This window comes from Impatiens glandulifera, chromosome 4 (assembly GCF_907164915.1).
Source record: "Impatiens glandulifera chromosome 4, dImpGla2.1, whole genome shotgun sequence".
In the NCBI taxonomy this organism is placed as follows: Eukaryota; Viridiplantae; Streptophyta; class Magnoliopsida; order Ericales; family Balsaminaceae; genus Impatiens; species Impatiens glandulifera.
The window spans coordinates 16,396,742-16,418,377 of NC_061865.1; the positions used below are offsets into that span (position 1 = coordinate 16,396,742).

Genomic DNA, 21,636 nt, shown 5'->3' on the forward strand with positions numbered 1-21,636 from the left:
ATCTGGTTTTAAGCTTTGGCCGGTCACGTTCCGAATACTCTTGATCGGTCTGGTAGCTTGACCGGTTAGGTTTCTTCAGTTCATCCGGTCCGGTTCCTTGTTCCTGCATGGGAAGTTTATTTAAGTTAGGTTTATTTGAACCGGTCTGAATTTATCTAACAATATATATATATATATATAATCCAAATATACGGCATATACAAACATTAATGAACCTAACGAGTTTTAATATTTTGGAAGAACAAGAGAACTATAATATAATTTGAAACTCCATTAGTGTCATTAGAGGTTATTAGAATGATTTCCATATTTTGATTCTGCTCTTCGAAAAGAAACGTCATCTCTAATAATTTCGTTGTTGTCTACCAAAACAACTGGAAATGTTAAAAAAAGTAGGCATACAACATAAAAAAATGCATATCTTTCTTTATCTCTAAAAACAGTGTCCTAACCATCCAACCACTATTCCATCCCCAATATCTATGGAGCCTGCTCGGAATAATCCCCTTGGCTAGATTATTACCAATGTAATCATAAAAAGCTATTTTTTCGGGAATCTTATACTAAACTTTGGTTGTCGGCTAGACCAACACTTACTCTTCGACATATCTCTTGCTGAAAGTACCCCCAATCCCATTGATAACGAGTAAGCCCAAATAATTTGATCGGGGTAGTTGTTGAACCATACCACATAGTCCCGGCAACTACAAAAGCTGCAAAAAGACACGGTTAAAATACAAAATATTACAATTATCATTTGCCTCATTCACTAAAAAAATATCATTTCGAGCAAATTCATGTAACCAACATATCAATTGTTACTCGTAACTGAACTATATATATCATATTGCAGAGCTTCTCATTTCACCCAAAAATCGCCTCATTATCGACATCTATTATCTCTCATATCGAGTAACCAACTTATTCATTGTTATCTGCAACCGAACTATGTATCATATTACAAACCTTCTCATTCACTCAAAAATCTCCTCCTTATCGATCTCTTACCATCTTCACTTCAACCAACCAAAATAACTTTTAGTTCCATAATCATCTTATCATATTATAGACTTTCTTACTTCAGTTAACCAACACCAATCAGAATAACATTTTGAGCACATTTGTACACACTCATCTTATTATATAATTGACTTTCTCACTTCGGTTAACCAACATATCATTTGTTCCCTAATTGATCTATCATTCCGATCATTTTGCACTCTTTCATATAAAATTTTATAATTATTCAAACTTGCAACTAGTGAGATTCGAATTATTGATTTTTTTATTATAAATTATGAACATTTAATCATTACATTACTACCTGGCAAGTTTTGAATTATGAACATTAACAATTAAAATTAAATCATTACACTCATATTAAAAATGACATTTTCCATACTCGATAATTTCTACTTTCACCTCATATTTTTTAATATAAAGAGAAACAAATAATTAAATAAATTAATTCATTTTTATATAAATATATTATGAATTAATTTTTAAATAAGTTGTTATATACCTTTAATATATAATTATATAAATATAAAATAATTAATAAAAATAAAATTATTTATCTATATATATAATTATTTATTAAAAAATAATATTAAGAAAATTAAAAAGAAAATATTTTACATTCTTAATTAATACACCTTCATTAATTTTTTAAATATATATATATTTTATTAAATTAAAGAAAATAATTATTTTTAAAAATTGGCATACCCGTTAACTTACGATTGAGTTTATATTTAAATTAATTAACCTGGTTAATTTTGTCTAATAAAAATATCAAAAACGCTCATAGTGCGCGACCCTAAGGGTGTAAACGAGTTGAGTTGAGCTGAGTATCATACTACTCAAACTCAACTTGAATTACATTATAAATACTCGAACTCGATCGAGTACCAAAATATATACTCGAACTCGGCTCGATTACAATTCGAGCTACTCGAACTCGAAAACTCGAAAGTTAAATTTTATTAATTAAAAATATATTTACCACTAAATAATATCTCAAACATAATATTAATGATTTTCAAATTCTACAAAATTCAATATATTAAATAGTGAAGGGTTGAAGGCAATAAAAATTGCTCGATTAATAGTAGAATTCAAAAAAATATATGTTTTAAAGTATTTTGATGGATAAATAATCTGAAAGATATAGAAAAGAGAAGAGAGAGAAGAGAGAGATTTAACCGTTAAAAAATAGAAGGAGAAAAGAGAGAGAGATTTGACCGAGTGGAAATAAAAGGAGAAAAGAGAGATGAATTTGACAATTAGGAATGGAAGGAGGAAAAAACTGGAATAAAAGGAGAAGAGAAAGAGATGAGATTTAGTTGTTTGAGAATGAAAGGAGAAAGATAGAGGGTTTGAAAATGGAAGTCTTACGGGACAGAAGGAAATTATGTTAATCGAACAACAAATATAAAGCTCGAGCAAGAGCATAATTTTATAATCGAGCTACTCGAACTCGACTCGAGCTCAATGAAAATGAGTGTGAGTCAAACTTTGATCGAGCTACTGAAGAGCATATTAGAAATGTTCTGACTTTTCTAGTCACTCTCGCGCCATTATTATTAGCCATGGTTTTGATCATGAACGTTGTGGTTAAAAGTCAGGTTTCTCCGCCCTTTTTTCGTCATTTTTATAAATATTATTAGCCACAGTTTTATGGTAAAGTTGTGGTTAATAATAACCTATAAAGACGTGATTAATATTTATTAAATGAATATTAACCACGGTTTTAGTAAAGCGGTTAATAAAGAAGAGCTACTGGAAAATAAATAGTAACATCGGTTTTACCATAAAGGCATGGTTAATATTATATAACAACGACTTTAGTAAAGCTGTGGTTAATAAGAAGAGTTACTGGAAAATTAAATATTAACCACAGTTTTAGTAAAGCCGTGGTTAATAAAAAAGAGATATTAGAAAATTATTATTCATTAAATGAATATTAACCACGACTATTAACCACGGTTTCACCAAAGCTCGTGGTTAATAACCTATAATATTAACCACGACTTTATTGTAAAAACGTGATTAATATTCATTAAATGAATATTAACCATGGCTTTAGTATAGTCGTGGTTAATAAACAAGAGCTACTGGAAAATTATTATTCATTAAATGAATATTAACCACGGTTTTGGTAAAACCATGATTAATAACCTATAATATTAACCACGGCTTTATGGTAAAACGTGGTTAATATTCATTAAATGAATATTCGGCATACGATAACTAATGCCGACGTTGATAACTTGCATAAATTGAATCAACTTCTTCTTTATCTCTTCTCCGCTCTGCAGCCACAAGCCTTTGTCCATCGTTCGTTCCTCGTATCGCCTCCTTCCTCTGTCCGTGGCGCCGCCTCCGTCCGCCGCGCCGCATCTTCTTTCAGCCGATTAAACCTTCAATTTCTATATCAAACTCCATTGATCGTCTTGAAGTGAGTTCCAATTTCACCTCTTATATTCTTGATATTTCTTTGTAAATTAACTTTTTTTTACGTACAAAATAATCACTTTAAATTATGTTTTCAGATGTATGGAGATATTGTTTAGACCTCACCAACATGACTAATCAAATTGATCGTCTTGTTGTGAGTTCCAATTCACCTCTTATATTCTTGATATTACTTTGTAAATTAACTTTTTTTACATACAAATTAATCACTTCAAATTATGTTTTGAAGTGCTAGAGATATTGTTTTAGACCTAAAAAAACATGACTAATCAAATTGATTGTTGTGAGTTCCAATTTCACCTCTTACATTCTTGATATTATTTTGTAAATTAACTTTTCTTTACATACAAATTAATCACTTCAAATTATGTTTTCAAATGCATGGAGATATTGTTTTAGACCCCACCAACATGACTAATCAAATTGTTAAACTTGGAGGTGGTTTACGTCAAGTTTGTTTCAGTTAGATCTCCTTTATTTGTGAAGAATGTTTGATCATTGCAGTAGGCTTATACCCCACATGAACTTCAATGGAATTGTTAGTTTTTATTGTTCATAAGTCAAAGACTAATAATAAGCATCTTGTGCTTATAAGCTTGTTTAAATTTGATGTAATTTATGTCACCAAGGCTAGGAAGTTGAGATTTAAGAAACCAAATAAGTACTGGGTTGAAATCTCCCGTAAGAGGGTGATTATACTTTATTTATGTATGGATTGTGTAAAAAAATCAATTTACCTACTTTTTTCACACTTTAGGTCTGTCGGTTATATGTATAAATAAAGATCAATCCTCCGCTTGAGATCCTTGAGTCTTCTTTGGGAGGGACACGGGAGGGTGATCGGGATGTGATCGGGAATACGTTCAACTCATTTTAGACCCGATTAACGAGGAAGTTCTTTCTCAAGCATCAACAACTCACGTGTGTCTTAACGTCAACAACAAAAATTTCTCATGGAGGAGAACAGGAACATGCAAAACAGATGGAACAGGAACATGCAACAACGGATGCACAACATACATGTGAAATGGAAGAGATGCGCGCACTAGTGTTCGCACAACAAGAGTCTATAAGGACAATCATTTTTAGGATGTCCCCTCCTCTCCTCGATCAGTAATGATTGATGATTGACGTATATTTCAGATTGTTGTACTAATACGATTTGAGATGCTTTGAGGTTTTTGAAATTTGGTGATTTTTATTTATGAATGGTCTTTTTTATTTATGAAACAGGTTTTATAAAATTCAAAAAATAGCCAAAATCCGAAACCAAACAATATCAATGTCGGCGTTAAGAGGAGAGCCGACGTTAATAATATCATTTTATTAACCACGGTCCTAAAGTAGTGGTTAATAATATCATTTTATTAACCACGATTTTATCCTAAAACTGTGGTTAATAATATCATTTAATAACCACGGCTTTAGGGGAAATTGTCGTGATTAAAAATTTTAAAAAAATTAACGTCCAAATCTTTAACGTAGACGGGACAGTTTTGGTAGCCAACGTTAATAAGTATTAACGTCGCCATTATGAATTTTAATATATATGGAATAATTTATAAAATTTCGTAATTATATATATGAAATTAATTTAGTTGGTTAAAAGGTTAAAGTTAAATGATTAGAAATGTTATAAATTCATTCATTTTGATGTTGAATTTAAAATATAAAATATTATTAGTTTAGTTGATTAAAATGTTAAACTTATATTGTTAGATGACAATTGTTTGAGACTTGTGTATCACATTTTTAATTTAATAATTTTAAATTTATGGACGAGTCAACCCACGATCCGACTCAAATATTTATTTACTCTTAAATAAATATTTAAATTAACCACAACTCTTAACTCGGTCATCCAGACACATTGAAATTAAAATTAAATATATATATATATATATATTATAATTGGGTGACCTTATATTGAATAATTTGACTATATTATTATTTTTTAAGCGTTGTTCAAATCAAATTAGTGTAGTTGCACTGATATGACTAAATAAAATATTATTTAGATAAAAATATTATTATTTAAATTTAATTATTTTTGAAATGTTGATAGTTGATAAAGATTGGATCATTTAAATTTAAGTCAACATATATTTTTTAATACAAAAATATCTAAAGTTTATAAGAATATTTTTATAAGTTTATAATTTTATTTTATTTCATTGAAGAATATTTATGTGAAAAAATAAATATATAAATCATATCTTGTATGTGAATTAATCACATAGATAGATAATATTCCTTAGATTGGAGGAGAAGTAATTTTGACCCAATTAATTATTTTAAATAAATAGTTTTGCATTTTGCATCAAATTTAATGAAATTATATAAAGTTTAAAGAATATTATTGATGAAAAAAAAAACTTGAAAAATATTATGCTAAATAGATAAAAAGTAGAGTTTCTTTTCTTGTTAGAAAACCGCATAGAAGCGTCTGGAAATTGATAGCATCAAACAAAATAGAGAAAAAAATGGAAGAATCGTGGTTGACATCTGACATACGTGTTTATTCAGTTTTTCTTGGTAGGAAAAAGCTATTAGCAATGGAAGGCCCCAAATTAGTTTTGTGTAATGGGGGCGGGAGATGCGTGCCGAATTGATATATTTAATTTTTTGAAAAATAAAAATAGAACAACGAGTTAGCCCAATCAAAAGAATAAAAATTAAAAAACGAGTTAAGCACATAATTCATAACCTTAAGTAAGTTGAGAATATCCACCCCTTAACTTATTACCGTTAAGTTAAAGAATCTATGATTATAATCCATTTTAATCTAAACTTTAGTGTCAATTTCAAATTTAGAATTCTATTTTCAGGTTGAAGTTGATTTATTATTTGTTTTCCATTTACATTAGTTGAAAATTAATCAACCATCCAGACATCTCTATCATATACGATAAGGATATTTTGGTATTATTAATCCAGAAAACTGGTTTTTAAAAAGCAATTATCAAACAAGATTTTTTTTAAAAAACTTTAAAAAATCGCTTTCTCAAACAATGACTAAATGAATGAACTTTTGTTCCAAATAAAGTTAAACGAATTCACTTGTAGGAACATATTCTTTTATTTAAGTTGTATGACATTAATATTTGCTTTATTATAAAGATAGGTTGAATAAATTTTGGCTTGAAAATTAAAAGATGTTGGTAACTATTTAGATTTTAAAATTAACAGTTGCTCAACCGTATATATGAAGCAAGTTTACACACTGCTCTACAACCAACATGAAAAAAATGCTATAAGAAAAAGTTTAATTGATCTCAATAAAATCTTTTATCAATAAAATCTCTTCAAATAAACCTCCATTGTTTTTTAAGATGCTCTAACTCAGATGGGTAACTGATACAATTTTAGATCACTAAGTTACGTTTTCACACATTTCCCACCAAAACACCATTGTTGGGTTCCTTCTATGCTAATTTTCTTCAAGAAAGCGTTAACACTAAATTTAGTGTATAAACTTCTAAAACTAGGCAGAATTTGGTCACTACAATATCTTTGGAAGATTTAAAAGAAAATGTTAAATGGTTTATGACAAGTAGTCTTTAATCTATTCACGCAGAGTTAAAGTGCAAATTTGAAGTTCCTTGGTACTCTCAACTTTTCAGTATTTCTTACGAGTCCAAAGATAAAGATATGTGACAGTCAGCTGCATTATGGACATTTGAAGAAATTCATGTTCTCTATGATAATGAACAGCCTCTCAAATTGGTTATACCTTCCAGGCAAAGAAAAGGGTTCCTTTTGGGATGAAAGTATATATGGCAGGAATACTTTGTCGAATAGTTTCTCAACCAAAGTTAGGTTTAGTTCATTACAATTGCAGTCTCTATCAAATAAAGACATCACCTGTTTCAGGGTGCATATCTACTACATTCGGCATTCAAATCCCTTTCCCATTTCATTTAGGATTTGAGAGTAAGAAAGTAATTTAAACAACTTAGATTCTGCAAAAACATATTCACAAATCAAACAAATTCATAAACCATACAATTGCATCATATTTCCACTCATTCAAAAATCCCATGAACATTGAAAGGTAGAGTTACTTGAACCATTGGATTCTATAGAATGAGCTACCCTAGAGGACATATGCATTGTTATTTTGAGCCGATCCTCCTAAAATCTAATGCTGCACAAAACCTTAAGCTTCACTTTGAATCACTTCAGGCTTTCCCCGAAGTTTCATCATTTTGGGGGAATCGATAGTCGATAAGAATCGTCATCAAACAATCCCACTTTAAGTTTATTAGTAAATGCAACAACAATCTAGTTGACTGCAAATTCAAAGAACTTTTACATTAGAACTACCCTTAATTTCATTTTCAGGAGAAAACCCAAAAACTGAACTTAAAATCAATATCACTGAAATTCCTTTGTAACAAACACCGATTACTTCTTAAGAGAAGACAAATGAAATAACTGTTTACCTTGTTATCATCTCACCATGAAGAACCAGCAGCAAAGCCATAGCTTTTTCTCCATTCTTCTGATCTTATGAGGGCGGTGTGAGAAACAAGAAGCAATATTACGAGTATTTGTTCCCACATCGGGAGATAAAAGAATTGGTTCATAATTCACTCTAATATAAATTGATGGGCCTGACTACCGAATTACTTACTTACCTGGACGGGGTCTTTGGGCGATCAAGAAGGCCTATGGCCTAGGTCAGTGACTTTCATTGCACATAGAAAGGGTGCTTATCTAAGATCAGCCCATTGCGGTTGAATCTACGTCATAATTTCTTACTGAGGGGCCTGCGTTCGCGCGGCCCTACCAATTCTCTAATTCTAAATGTTCCTATTCTTTTTTTATTCCTAAATTTTATTAGTTATATCTATTTACCAAATTAAATTCCAAATTAAATTATGTTCAATTTATATATTAAATTAAACACAATAATTTTCATAACAATTTATTATTTTACATTTAAAGAAAGTTAATTGAAGGTTTAAAGTTCAATAAAAATTATCAATTCTGGAATAATATAACTTAAACTTCATTAGAAATATAAATTATGAAACTCATTAGAAATTTTAATTCTTTAATATGTAGTATTTGTTACTTAATGGTGGTTCTTTTTGCAACTATAGGATCATAAGTTCAAAAAAGATTGACCCAATCAAAATGATTACCTTCTTCATTCATTCTTTTTAATTGTGATTTTTTATTATTATTAGCTAATGAGGGAATAGAGAACAATTAAATTATGTGAGGTAATTATCAATAAATTATTTATTCAATGGGTTTAATTTTGAAGACAATAACATCTATTATATAAACTAATTAAAATGAGTTTCTATACTTTATTAATCAAAAATAATTTTAATATTTTAATTGTACACCTAATAAGACCTATTAATAAATAATAAGTAGGATTTTTGTTTGAAAATGATTAATAAGTAGGAATTGAATTTGATTTTGGTTGAATACAAATATTTTAATTTTTTTTGTGTGTATTTTGAAAGAGAATTGCAATATTGTGGAAGAAATTTACACTTTCAATTGGATGGTTTAATAAAACGCTGTAAAAATTATTGATCCCAATAGTATAAGTTCTACAAATAAGGTATCAATTTTAATGGAAATTTTGTTTCATATAATCAGAATCATTATTTTGAATAATTATCTGAGTTTGATTGATAATGAAACGCTAAAATATAACAATATGTATCCACTTCCTTCTTTCATTTTCTCCGTCCAACAACCTCAAAAACTTATATATTTCACCAAATTTTTTATTGTCCCCAACTGGACTGGAAAATGCAACATATTCTTTAATAATTATACAGTATAATCAATTTTGGGATAAAATTAAATTTTAGTTTGGTGTTACAGACAGTTAAATTACCTTAAAAAGATAAATTTGTATCCATTGAAGAAGATAATAGAAAGAAACATATAAGAAAGTTAAAATGTAACACCCCTCACCCCTAATTTACTTAGATCGAGTGAGGGAATGTTTGAAAACATACATACTTAGGCGGAAAAACAGAAAATTTGCGGAAGCGTTATAAATATATAAGTGGCACCACAAAACTTGGTCTTTTGAAAACAGTACCGGTCCTTTACATCAAAAACAAATAAAAGATGGTCCCATAATACAAAAACAGTGGTCTTTTAAGTGCTAGACCATAAAAGTACTTTGAACTTCTGTTTGTCCCTCCTCCCACACACACACCTCCCCTACACCCTGCCCACCCTCCAAACCTCCTTTCATAAGACAACAAACTGCTATGACTGTGTACCTACACCACACAAGTATAGTGAGTCTAAAGACCCAACAATCATGTTTAAAGAGAATATAAAAAGACAAGTAAAAGTTGTCTTGTATTGATGTGCTGACTTGTAAAACAGTTTATAAAAGGGTTAGAATAGAAACATCCTTGAGCACATACTGACCCTTTAGATTTCAGAGCTGATCCTAAAAGTTAGGAATCATGTTGAGCACATGGTTGGAAGGGCACTCTTTGGAGTCTATCCTTAAAGTCCACAACCTGATTAGACACTTGTCTGTGTGGGTAGGATCTTCTAGAGCTCGTCCCAGAAGTCCAGTCCCAATAGAAACCCCAGCACATATTTTGGAATCAGACTACTAGAGCTCATCCTGCGTAGCCTTTCTCCCATTCCGTCAATACTCATACATCATTGTTCACAATGATTCCATAAAACGTTTCATACTTTGGAAAACAGATCCTTGTTTAGAAAACAGACCCTTGTTTATAAAACAGTTCATTCTTTATAAAACAGACCGCTCTTTTAGAAAATGGACCCTTGTTTGAAAAACAGATCAGCCTTTGGAAAACAGATGGTACCTTGGAAAACAGATTGTCTTTTTGAAACAGATCATACTTGGTTCATTAATAAAGATATGAATATGCAAGGGAAACATGCTATAAAAACAGTATGCATAATTTATAGAATATACATAAGTTATATAAGCAAGTGTGGGTTTCTAAAGAGTGATATAAAAAGTTTTCTTGCCTTATACTTGTTCCACCTAAGAAAACATTTATATATCACTCTTTAGAAACCTACACTTGCTTATATAATTTATGTATATTTTATAAATTATGATGCATAAAACTAAATACTTTATTAAGTTTGAGAGTATCATAAATTATTTTGTCATTATTTATAAAGAGGGTCCAAAACTTTATTTTGCATAAAACTAAATACTTTATTAAGTTGAAGGTATGATTTTTGATTTATTAGTTGAATTAATTTTTTTTTATTTAAGTTAATATATTTTTTAGGTATCAGATATAATATTGATACCGTACCGAAATTAAGGTATACTGAAAACAAACTATACCGAAATCAATGTAAGAATAAAAAATTAAGGTATACCGTATAGACTCACCCCTAGTTTGATTGTATTTAAAATAGAATGAGAAACAACTTATTAGTAATTAGAATATTGCATATATTAAAAATATATTTTTAAAATTTGTACTGTTATAAAAAAATATATATTAAAAATAATAAAATAGTGTCCCATAAAAAAAATAAAAAATATATATATATGCCTATGCTATAGTTAGTTACTACATATAATAAATTTTTAGGTAATAAGAAATATTTATAACAAATTTGTAGGTAATGGGCAAATTTAAAAAATGACTTAATTTAAATATAAATTTAGTTTTATTTTGATTTTCATAGATTGAATAGTGGTTTATAGACCCTTGTAAAAACTCTTATATATACCTAATTAAATATATTTTTTTTAGTGTCTTACAAATTATTCTACCATCTAAATTAACTTAGTCATTATATATTAGTAAAAACACTTATTATTTAAAGAAAACAAAAACTATCCTAACTAAAAATAAAATAAATAAAATAGATTGAAACTGGATCAATAGAAAAATAAAATGGCTTAGGCCCAATAGACCAAGAATACCATCCTTTCTTAAATTAGGGTTTCTGTTGACTCATGCGTCTAGCTTAATTCATGTTTAAATTCACAGTCGCCTTAGAAGAAACCTATCTCAGTTCTTAGATTTCATTTCTCTCTAACTCTTATTCATTTTTTTTTATAGATTTTTTAATTCCATGTGAAGCGAATACGAGATTTGATGTTAGGCCAGTGATGTTTGATATTGTCCGTACCATCTGAATAACCTTTTTTAGGGTATTCTTTGACGATGATAATCTATCTTTTAAACGACTGAGGCCTGTCTAGCTAATCTTGTTTTTGTTATATCTATTGAAGGCGATGATGTTTTGAGTATACCATCAAACTAAGAAAGCTTCATTTAGGAGCTTGTTGATTCACAATTTACAACTCTCTGAGCCTTTTTTTGATCATTTCTTATAATTGTTTTAATTCTGATGATTCTTTTGTTAATAATGGAGATAAGGAAAATGATATTGTTTTTTATTATTAATGTGGAATAAAAATATTACAACTCAGAATCAATACATATTGATGAAATTAAATAATACAAAGAACCCATTTCCGGTGAAGGTCTCATTTCACAAGGAGGGCAAGGGCGGATAGAATCGGCGCCAGTTTGGGATGTAGGTGCTGGTGCAGGGTCATCTTGTGCAGCCACCATGGAAACAAATGCAAGCACTGTGGCCATGACAACTAGAAATTGGGCTGCGAAATTGGCCATTTTTGGTTTGTTAATGAGAGAGGCAGATAGATGATTGATGGGTTTTTGTTTGGAGAACTTATGATTGTTTGAGTAGAGATTGTGGGTTTTTATAGTTAGTGTTGGGAAGAATAGGAATAGTGTCAAGTGTGAATGAATTAACATTTTTATGTTTTGAAAATTAGTTGGCACTCAATTTCAATTTTAACATTTTTTGAAGTTGGCCATGTTTCTTCATCATTATCTCACGTTGCTATTCATACTTTTTATGGGATATTTCGTTTTGTGGTTATTTAAGATTTTTGTTGGATATTTTAAAATAATTGTTTGAAAAAATAAGTAATATAAATTATTAGTTGATTGAATTAGAACAATATTTTGGTAATTTATAAGATGAATTGAGTATTTGCAAAAGAATAAAATATTATATGTAATTTTTCTTTTTATAGAAACCAACCAATTTAGTTGTCAAAAATCTGTTTGACATTCCCTTTCTTATACAAACAAATCTTATAGTTGTAGATGAATATGATTTTATTCAATTTTTATATTTTGAGAATAAATGGTTGGATAAATATTAATATTAATTATTTCTAAATTATTATTTTCATTTAATCATCTCTTAAATTATGAAATTTATTTACAGCGTTTAAATTACAAAATGAGTTGCGGCATTAATCATCTCTAAGACTCGTTAAGCTGCGCACGCCTCAACTACAAATTTCTATAAGTTGTTTCATATAAGTTTATTTAGTTATAATTATTTGTGGAACTTAACCTTTTTGCCTTATTCATATCGATCTACTTCCAACCTAAATCAGAGAGAAAGTTATAATAGAATAGATACCTCCAAAATTTTGGAGAAAAAATGAAAATATTTAGATTATAGGGAATATAAATACATGGAGAGTTAAATTGTAAATTGGAGGAAGGAAAATAAGTTTTGAAAAATGACAATTATGATTTAATTAAGTAGTATATATTTTTAATTTATAAATATTATTTAGACTCGTATATCAATATATTTAATAATTTTTTTATTTTATAATTATTGTAGAGTGTATTATTAATTATTTATTTGTAAAAATGTTTTTTGGTATTAAAATTGTAATGCCAAAAATCGACTCTTCCCGAGAAGGGTTTTCGTTGATCGATAGTTGAGCACCATAACTCATATTCCTCTCGAGTCTCGAGTGAGACAAAGAACCAAAATGGTAGTCTTGATTAGAATGAATTTAAAACATCGATTTAGACTAGCTTTAATTTTTTTAGAGTCGTCACTACTCGAGAAACTAAGAAAGAAAAGTAGTTTGCGTGTTAAAACGCATTTTAGAAATTATGTTTATGGTTCGATGTTTGGTTACACGTGAATAAGGCCTCCCGTTCTATATCTCACGTGCTTGTCACATTATAGTATTTATTTTAACTTTTGACTAGTAAAAAAAACATTAGTCTACACCTTATTTGTTTATTCAATCATTGGGGATGCGTCTAAAGGTAATCCAAGCATAAACATATGTCTAATTTTGTTCATAAACATTTGTCTATGTCATGGTCCTAAATCTAAAAAATAAAAAACTAATACCTATAGACGAGTAGCGAAACTTGGGAAATGGTATGGATCGTTCAAGTATGACACTCCAATCAATCATGAAACCAACATTAATTTCTAGCTCCAATCGCCCAAAATCTGAAAGCTTCGATTGATTCAAAAATAGACCTCGTCGATCTCTCGCTCTCCTCCTATTTTCCTTGTTTCTCCCCTTTCGGGGAATGAGAAGACCCTCCCTTTTCTAGTCCTTCTTTCTCGGCCTCATGATACTCGTGTATCTTGGGTTGTTTGGTGTTTTATTCAGAACGTTTTGGTACAATAGATCTCTAAGTTTTCTCTATCGTTCATGTTTGCTCTATCATGGAGAGAGAGAAGCAATTGCTGGTCAAGAAGGGGAAAAGAAATGAGAGAGAAGCGTGCTTCCTAATAAAATAAAGAGAGAAATGTTAGGGTTTTTTTATTAACAAACGTAAAATAAACTAAATGTAATGAAAAAGTTTATATAGTTAGTGATTACAATAGACTAAAATACCCTTAAGTGCTAATAAAGATAATAAAACTAATATATCTAACATCCCCTCTCAAACTCACGATGCAACAACAATATGTATTGAGAGTTTGTCAGTCAAAAAACGAAAGCGCGAAGTCGAATGCACTTTTGTAAATATATCAGCAATCTGCAAGGAGGAAGGAACGAATGACAAAGTGATGGTTTGAGTCTGTAGATGATGACGAGTGACATGACAATCAATCTCGATATGTTTCGTTCGCTCATGAAAGACAAAATTCTGTGCAATCTGGATAGCATTTTGATTATCGCAATGCAGCGGAGTAAGGTGAGAAAGAGAAATACCCATATCAGTATGTAATCTACGTAACCAAACAATTTCACAAGTAGTCGAGGCCATGGAACGATACTCAGCTTCTATAGAAGACCGAGATATGACATCTTGTTTCTTGCTCTTCCATGAAATAAGCGAATCACCGAGAAAAATACAATATCCAGTGGTCGACTTGCGGTCCGTAGGATCACCAGCCCAATCAGCGTCAGAGTAGGCACACAACTCTAATGAAGACGTGAAAGGAAACATGAGACTATGAAATTGAGTGCCCCGAAGATACCTAAGAATAAAAAGAACAGCAGCCCAATGAACTGTAGTAGGGGTAGTGACAAACTGACTAACCACATGAACTGCATGCGCAATGTCTAGGCGAGTTACAGTAAGATAAACCAAGCTGCCAACAATGGTACGATAAATACCATAATCCTCCAAAGGAGTGCCATCAGACATAGAGTATCTAGCATTGGTCTCAAGGGATGTATCAATAATTCGATTGTCAGTTAGTCGAGCACGCTCAAAAAAATCAGCAATATACTTAGATTGAGATAAGAGATAACCTTTTGGAGAATAAGCTACCTCAATTCCCAAAAAATAACGTAGCATGCCTAAATCTTTCATAGCGAATGAGTGTGCTAACTCAGACTTCAATGATTCAATACCATCATAATCATCAACTGTAATAATCATATCATCAACATACAAGGATAGAAGAATGCGTCATACTGTTGTACGCTTGACAAATAAAGCCGAATTGTGGTGACTAGGAAGAAAGACAAGCGAAGTGATCACCATAGAGAATTTTTCAAACCAGGCACGTGGTGCTTGTTTGAGACCATAAAGAGCTTTACGAAGCTTGCAAACTTCACCAAGTTTATGAGGAACACTTAGGGGAGGCATCATATAAACCTCTTCATAAAGGTCACCATTCAAGAAAACATTCTTCACATCCATTTGATCGATTTTCCATTGGCAAACCAAAGCAACAACAATCAAAGTGCAAATAGTTGTCATTTTCGCAACAGGAGCAAATGTTTCCTCATAATCCATGCCATATTTTTTAGAATAGCCTTTAACAACAAGTCGAGCCTTGTATCACTCAATGGAACCATCTGATTTTATTTTAATCTTGTAGACCCAACGAGAGTCAATGGCATGTTTTCCAGACAGTAGTGAAACCAAATCCCATGTATGAGTCTGATGTAAAGTAGTGAGTTCCTCAGCCATAGCAGTCTGCCAAAGGAAATCGTGAACTGCCTCCTTATAGGATGAAGGCTCAGAAAAACGATGAACAAAAGTGACAAAGGAAACAAATAAAGTAGAATAAGAGGAATATTTAAAATCGGGAAGTTTAATAGACTTACGAATGCGAGTGGAGTGATAGGGAGGAGGATCCGAAATCTCATCCGGCAATTGGGTGGTTGTAGGAATAAGTACATGAGATGTGGATGTATCGTGAACCAAAGTATTAAATAGACTAAGAAGAGGATCCACAATCACATCCGGAATTTGGGTGGTCGTAGGAGCAAGGAAATGGGAGGTGGATGTATCGTGAACTAAAGTATTATATATTCATCGGGCTTAGTGTCAAAGGGATCAATACGAACTAGATCTGCTTAGGTCATATGATTTGAACTAGCAGGAACAGAGAAGAATGAAATGTGCTCTAAAAACACAACATGACGCGAAACATATAATTTTTGACTAACTGGATCAAAACAACGATACCCCTTTTGACCAACACCATAACCCAGAAATACACATAAGGCAGACCGGGGAGACAACTTATTACATTCAACATGTGGTCGAAGGACAAAACAAATACAACCTAAAACACACAATGATGAATAATCAGGTGAATGACCATATAATTTTTCAAAAGGGGACAAACCTGAATTATGAGATATTGAGATTCTATTGATTACATGAGTAGTGGTAAGAACTGCTTCCCCCAAAACACATTAGGAACCTTAACTGATAGCATAAAAGAACGAGTTGTTTCAACAAGATGACGATGTTTTCTTTCAGTCACACCATTTTGTTGAGGAGTGTCAGTACATGAGGTTTGGTGAATTGTACCATCAGAGGCAAGTAATTGAGAGAAATCATTAGAAGTGTATTCACCTCCCAAATCACATCTAAAACATTTAATGACTAAAGAATGTTGTGTTTTCACAAGAGCTCGAAAATTGGTGACTATAGTAAGAAATTCAGATCTGCGTTTCATTAGATAAGCCCAAGTATAACGAGTGAAGTCATCAATAAACAAAACATAATATCGAGAATCTCCTTTAAAAGAAACGGGAGAAGATCCCCACACATCAGAATGCACGAGATCAAATGAAGCAGTAGAAAAAGAAACACTTTTATAAACAGGTAATGCTGAAAATTTAGCCAATTTGCAACCACTGCAATCAGAAATGTCATGACTTTCTAAACTACCCAAAGCTCCAGTAGACACTAAAACTTTAAACGAGATCAAGAAACATGACCCAAACGAGAATGCCAATGGTAAAATTCCGAAGATGAACTATTCAAACGAAATGATGACAAGTAAATGCTAGAGGCAACAACATCTGATACTTTGAGTTCATCTAAAACATAAAGTCCTCCTTTCCTACGACCTGTCCCAATCATCTTTTGTGATTGTGGGTCCTTAACACAACAATTGGAAAAAGTAAACAAAATTGTGCGACTAGAATCACACAATTGACTAACATATACAAGATTTAAAGAAAGACGGGGAATATGGTAGACATTTGGGAGAGAAAAACAAGATGTATGTACAGTACCAATTCCTTCCAATGGTATTGGAGTACCATCGGTAGTCATGACAGAAGATGGTGGAACATAATTGACTGACACAAATGAGTTAATATTAGGAGACATATGATTAGATGCGCCTGAATCTAATATCCATAAGGGAGACGATTTACCTGAATTATCAGATGATGACAAACCTTTATGAAAGGAGGCAGACATGACATGTGACTGTGAGGCGAGGAACTACTTAAACTGTTCAAACTTCTCAAACGTATATGGATCCATGGTTGGAGCAGTAATTGTATTACCAATATCAGACGAGTACAAATCTCCAATGACAACCCAAATACAACAGCACAAATATTGGCAAAACTATGTAAGAACCTGGTTTAACAAACCCAAAATCATCAACAACAAATATTGCATGACACAACACGATGCATCACGAATACAAATCTCCAACAACAACCCAAATACAGAAACACAAATATGGCACGAAACGGCACGACGCGGCACAAATACAAATCTCCAACAACAACCCAAATACACTAGCACAAATATGGCACAAAATGGCACGATGCAACATGACGTGGCACGACGGAACACGAATAAAAATACTAAAAACGACAATACAAATACAATAACACGAATATGGAACGACGCGACACGAATATGGAACGACGTGACACGATGCGGCACGATGCAGCACGACGCGTCACAAATACAAATTTCCAAACTAAATCAGCTAGAGCAAAAGGAAGCGAAAACGAAAAATATCATTGACGATTGCAGACTCGAACACCAAATTCAAATCGAAAGATGTAAATTGAATGATTTAGGTTAAATAAAGAGAATCCATAAATGGAGGTTCTAATATCATGATAAAATAAAAAGAGAAAGGCTAGGGTTTCTTATTAGCAAACGTAAAATAAACTGAATGTAATGAAAGAGTTTATATAGTTAGTGATTACAATAGAATAAAATACCCTTAAGTGCTAATAAAGATAATAAAAATAATATATTTAACACTTCCTATATCTTGATGTCCATTATGAAAGAAAAAATGTTAGGTGTTGTTTAATACTCTTCTTTTAAGGTCTAGGTATTTAATTGCGCCTAGACCCCATTTGACGTGGCATTGTTATATTAATTTATTCAATTTGCAAAACAAACACAAACTACAACAAAGTTAAATAGACAAAAATTCACTTTAACCCATTTAATATTATTTGATTTATTTGTACCATTCTTATTTATTTATATAAATCCAAATTTAATTATAGATATATAGTGTAAAATATGGGTGTCTATAGAATGCCCTCTTTGACAAAGTTTGAAAATTACGACCGAGTTTTAGAAAACGCATGTCCAAGTTTGACACAATAAACACCAAATTCGCGACCAACCTAATTTATAATTTTACCTAGAATCGTTTTTATCTATTCATTTAAAAGCATTAAAGGATGGATTTATAAAACTTGACAATCACATGATCGATGACACCCCGATTTTGGTGCTCGTTGGTTGCCTTGTTAGGGGGTTTGGATCTTGAACGATGTTCGTCTTTTTCGTCTATTAAACGTGGTAGGATATGATTTTAAATATTGTAACTCTCGGAAATCCCGCAACAGCGCGTGTGGTCGACATGTGTTATGCGGGTCCGGAGTGGCTCGAGGTTCGATGTTTCAACTTTTGTTTGCGTGTCAGGCATCGTTTTAAAATATAACATTATTTTATAAAGATTTTGATAATACCTGGCCGCCTTTAAAATCAATTATGTAAAAATAATTAATTTTATTCAAATTTTAATAATCTGGGAATTTGAAATAAATCAAATGACGATTTGATTTTTTATGAAATCCGATTTAAATTAATTAAACATAATTAATTTAAGAATGATTATTTATTTGAAGACAGAGTCACCAATTGATTTTAGAAAAAAATAATAATAAAAAAAGTTGTACATGTACAAACGTATTTTACACTAGAGTTTCGTTTTTTATTCGAAATTTGGTGATACTTAGGAAAGGGCTTTTGTACTTCATCCTCCGTGCCTGTTTTAAAATCGATGTCTACTTATAAACTTGGCTTTTGAAAATAGGTTGTATAACGTTTGAGTTTTAACTGATTATTCTTCTAGGCCTAGTTCATGCTTCTAGATTCTAACATTATTTGAAATATTAAAACAACAATATTGAAATGCTGGTAACTGTTGATGATGATTACTAAGAAGGAGTATACCTAAAGAAAATCAGTCATTTTAAGGGTGTTAGGGTTTAGAAATAAACGTCAAATAAACCTTTGATAAAATATTTGTTGGATACATATCCCATAAATATTTTAAAGTCATTTTCCAATCTCTCGGGTGTTTTAGAAAATGGGGTGGGGTCCCAAAATTACAAAAAATTATTTTGAATTTTGAAAAGTAGAACCAAATAGGCCTTAGGACCAAATTCCTAAAATTTGGATCCAATTTTATTGGTCGGGGTCTGGAGACCCTCAATCTAGGTCGAGGAACCTCTCGGTCGAGACTCGAGATCATCGGTCTTGGTACTGAATTCCCTCGATCGAGGTGCTAAGGATTATTGGTCCTTTACTAGAATCCTCTATCGGGGTGTATAAACCCCTCGGTCATGGGCTAGCTCTGGGCTAACTTCTTCGGTCTTGTATTTAGGAGCTCTTAATCCCAAGTTTAGAACACTTGGTCCTAAGGTTGGTTTTCTCAATCCTAGGATTCAGGAATCTCAATACTAAACTTAGACTTCTCAGCCCTAGGTTTGGGATTCTCAGTCTCAAGGTTAGACCTCTCGGTCCTAGGTCTCGGGATTATCGGTCCCAATATTAGACCTCTCTATCATAGGTCTTTGGAGTCTCGGTCCTAGACTCAAACCTCTCTATCCTAGGTTTAAGATTCTTGATCCCAAGGTTAGACCTCTCGGTCCTAGGTCTCGGGAGTCTCGGTCTCAAACTTAGACCCCTTGGTCATAGATGAAAATTCTCGTTCAGACCTCTCGGTCTTAGCTCAATGACATTAGTCGGACCTCTCGGCGAATTTTCTCGGTCTTAGGTCTTGGTCAGGACCGAAGATTCTCGATCCTTAAGAATACCAAAGTGCATGTTTGGTAATTTGTTTTTTAGCTCTAATTCTTTTATACAAGAGCTTAGGTAGCATCACGAAGCTCTCAGGAATATATTGATCATCATCTCAAGGTATCAATCGACTTGGATGATGATCAATTTGTTCAAAACAGTTTGTGATCAAAATTTGGCTTTTTGATTTTAAAGTTGTTTTGAAGTGTAAGGAGCTATCCAATAACTTCCCTATATCACATATACTTAATTGGTACCAAAACAAGAACATTCAAGAACTCAAAAATTTTCATTTATTTTGAAAATTTTGATTTTGATCAAACATGTTGGGTCAAATTATTTTGACTAAGTGTTGAAATAATTTGACTATTGGGATTTTGATGATGAAATGATTTATGCGTTTTGATGCAGGTGTATCGAAATCATATTTCATGAGACTTGGTTCTAATGAGGCTCATTAGACCAATTTTGGCATTAGATGCAAAGAATTAGACGTGCAGTCTAACTCAGCGGAGTTAGACGTGCAGTCTAATAGATCTACGGAATTAGACGTGTAGTCTAATAGATCTATGGAGTTAGACGTGCAGTCTAATAGATCTATGGAATTAGACGTGCAGTCTAATAGATTTACGGAATTAGACGTGCAGTCTAATGGATCTCGGAATTAGACGTGTAGTCTAACTCGTGGAGTTAGATGTGCAGTCTGATGTATACGGAATTAGACGTGCAGTCTAACTCGTGGAGTTAGACGTGCAGTCTAATACATGCGGAATTAAACGTGCGGTCTAACTCGTGGAGTTAGACGTGTAGTCTAATATATTGTTAAGGTTAGACGTGAGTCTAACTCTTTCAGACAAGTCTGAAGTAGAACCGGAATTAGACGTACAGTCTAACTTAGTGGAGTTAGACGTGCAGTCTAATGGTTAGTGAATGATTAGACGTGTTGTCTAATCAGTGAAAGTTATACGTAAGTCTAACTCCTTCAGACAAGTCTGAAGTAGAACCGGAATTAGACGTGTAGTCTAACTCAGTGGAGTTAGACGTGCAGTCTAATGGTTTGTAACAATTAGACGTGTAGTCTAATTGGTGAAAGTTAGACGTAAGTCTAACTCCTTCAGATTAGTCTGAAGTGATTGTAATTAGACGTAAGTCTAATCCCATTAGACCAGACGGTCTAATGGATTATGCTCTTAGACGGGGATGTTTGATTTCATTAGACGAGGTCGTCTAACTGAAATACGTCTAATGCTTAGTTTAAGCAATATGCTTGAATCTAACACCCGCCTACCCACGTGTT

General features: G+C 31.9%; 3 non-coding genes across 3 annotated transcripts; all 3 read left to right on the forward strand.

The window, feature by feature from the left end:
* The first annotated feature begins 8,109 nt into the window (after positions 1 to 8,109).
* Positions 8,110 to 8,269, forward strand: LOC124937216. The gene has a single exon (XR_007099323.1). It is a non-coding gene; the product is annotated as a U1 spliceosomal RNA (small nuclear RNA).
* A 3,310-nt stretch (positions 8,270 to 11,579) lies between these two features.
* Positions 11,580 to 11,674, forward strand: LOC124937184. The gene has a single exon (XR_007099294.1). It is a non-coding gene; the product is annotated as a small nucleolar RNA snoR117 (small nucleolar RNA).
* A 34-nt stretch (positions 11,675 to 11,708) lies between these two features.
* LOC124937177 lies at positions 11,709 to 11,794 on the forward strand. The gene has a single exon (XR_007099287.1). It is a non-coding gene; the product is annotated as a small nucleolar RNA snoR116 (small nucleolar RNA).
* Positions 11,795 to 21,636: the final 9,842 nt, after the last annotated feature.